We start from the raw sequence: 2,684 nt of genomic DNA on the forward strand, positions 1-2,684 counted from the left end.
TTCACCTGAAGTGTCAGGAGTAACGTACTGTATGCATAGTGGCTGTGCGCATAGGCTTTGTAGAAGAGCAGGGCAACTTTGTACAGCCTCATCAGTCGTTCTCCATCACCCTCTTTAACAGCATCCAGCATGTCCAAAATGAAAAAGCTGAAGCTGAGACGTGCCACGGTATGTTCCTGTTTGTGGTCTCTGCTGAGTGTTGTAGTACTAGGCAATGTTTCGGAAGACACATGTAAGTTGTGCTTGTTAAGCTCGTGGTTGTCTCTGGCTTTGACATAGGTGTATACCTGCTGACACCCTGGCACTCGACAAGGGTACTGCTTTGCCCGAGTCAATGTCACAGATGCTTCGCCTCTACCACATTCCCAAGCAGGATGTACTTATCGACCACCTCGGCAGATTTGGCATGCAACCATGTTCGCCTCATGTCTGTTGATCCTGATGCAATTTCCTCCGGAACAAACGATTCTGGGGTTTCTAAGTCACATGGAAGAAAACACAAACAAAAGCAAAGGTTTACAATCTTCCCTCTTCCCAAACAGTTAATTTTTAAAGCATTGATGTCCCATTTCATTACACCCTATTTACCTTCTATATCCAAAGTGCTCCATGGCAGCCGTCAGAAGCAGTGTATTAGTGTCTGTGATAACGAAATGTTTGTATGCGCTGTAGGCACCCGTGGGCCCCTGTTTCGCATTGCTGCACCTGTGATACAAAGAAATGTTAGTTGATAGTTTGTACACTATTCTTTCTATGTAGCACTATCACTCTCCTTTTGAACTTATTAACTTATTAATTAACATTAGCCAGCAAAATCAAATTAATTCCTGTTGATTTCAAATTTATTTCACAACCAAAAGAAAAAAAACCTAAATTCATGTAGTGTCATAAATTCATTCAAAGTGTCACTACATTACATTACATTTACATTACATTTGGCTGACGCTTTTTAACCAAAGCGACTTACTGCAGCTTTACCTCAACTTTGTCATGTTAGCGCACAGTGTCCCATGGTCCTTTGCAGATTTTTCGCTGAAGAACACTTTATAGTGGATCTAAGTTAACAAAAGAAAAAGAAAGAGAAAAAAGACAATAGTAAAACCAGGGACCATTAAGGAACAATCCCAGGTAAAGGTTGGCAAATTAAATTTGCTTCCACTATGGGCGTCCAGATTCCTAGGCAAAAACTTTGTAACTTTATTACACCTTTATGTGAATACTGTGGGGTTTTTTTTCAGTACAAACACTCTTCAACTATGACCTACTGTCTTAAATGAAATAATGAATGAACTGAATATAACAGTTGCAGCAAACACATTTCATGTCACATTGCAATACATTACTCACTTGAAATAGCATCCTAATGGCATGCCAGTCCTCAAACATGAACTCCATGCCATCAAATCTCTCCTCCATGTACAGACCATTAGCATAGGCCCACTGTAGGTTTCTGCTATTCGCTTCAGAGAGCCTGTCGCCTCCGACCAAAATAGTTGAAATTCCATCAGGCCGTTTTGGTACATACCTACAATTAAGACAGAAGAACTTGTTTTTATATCCACTGCTCACAGTTATTAGAATAGAAAGAAGTGTGTGACCCTCCTTCATGCTTACGTATTCTGAAAGTGAGGAAGTACTTCTGCCAAGTCAGCTGATTTGTTTTCATTTTTGAAAAGCAGTCCTAATGGGTACTGTAAATGTAAACGGAGTCACAATTAATTTCACTACACTGACATTGTTTTGTGTAGTGAATTAATGTAATATTATTATAAGTTCTTACATCATTGGAATGCTGTGCCATTTCTGCTGAATACTGATGTGGTATGTGGCTTAAAACCACGTTGGAGAATGGCTTGAATACAGACAGATAACTTGACAGGATTCGGCTGGTAAAAACAATGTACTCTCTTCGCATCTGCATTTGTTCATTCGGTCCAGGGAGTGACAAATTCAGGTCATAGTCCAGAAGATTTCCTATTGGTTTGTCATTAGCCAGGTGATAAGTGGGGATACGGTCCTGGACAGCAATGTGGTGTATCCAATGAATTGACTTGTTGCTGTGCATGGTGGATTGGTAGTGTGTGCGCATGAAAAAATCTAAATTATCGAAGATGATGGAATATGTATGTGGTGGAGTCGAGCATCTCTCCGCTAGCGACTGGGATATGATCCTTACATCCTCATGTCCAGAACCCTGGTCCACGGCACTTACTCCAACCATCTCTGATGTGGTCCTCACGTCTTCATCTGATGTTGCCTGTTCCATTTCAGCCACTTCTGATGTGGTCGTAACCTCTTCCTCTGGTGTAGCCTGGTCTGTGGCACAGCTTTCAGCCAACTCTGATATTGTCAAACATTAAAGACAAGTACACATAAGACAACATAACCCAATACATGTCATGTACATGACATTATTTGTGTGTCTGTGTGTTACTTCTCACCTGATAATTGAAGGTCTTCCATGTTTCGTAACACACCACTGAGTAACATCTCAGACTTCCTTCTGGTGTCTATGGAGGTTTCGTCTTGCTCTTGACTAACAGACTGACACCCAGCTTCCATTGCCAGGAATTCTTCATTTTGCCTCTTCAATGACCAAAGACCAGATCCAAACTTGTTCGCCAATTCCTTTTGCTTTCCAATAGCATGATTGTACGTCGTTGAAATGGCAAATTTGCTGAGCC

At 41.1% G+C, this 2,684-nt stretch overlaps 1 long non-coding RNA gene across 1 annotated transcript; it reads right to left on the minus strand.

The window, feature by feature from the left end:
- Positions 1-637: 637 nt before the first annotated feature.
- On the minus strand, positions 638-1,423 carry LOC142384115 (uncharacterized). The gene is made up of 3 exons (XR_012770018.1): positions 1,348-1,423; positions 979-1,055; positions 638-705 (listed from the first exon to the last, which is right to left on the minus strand). It is a non-coding gene; the product is annotated as an uncharacterized LOC142384115 (long non-coding RNA).
- Between the last annotated feature and the right edge of the window lie 1,261 nt (positions 1,424-2,684).

The sequence above is a fragment of the Odontesthes bonariensis genome, chromosome 1, assembly GCF_027942865.1.
Source record: "Odontesthes bonariensis isolate fOdoBon6 chromosome 1, fOdoBon6.hap1, whole genome shotgun sequence".
Classification (NCBI taxonomy): Eukaryota; Metazoa; Chordata; class Actinopteri; order Atheriniformes; family Atherinopsidae; genus Odontesthes; species Odontesthes bonariensis.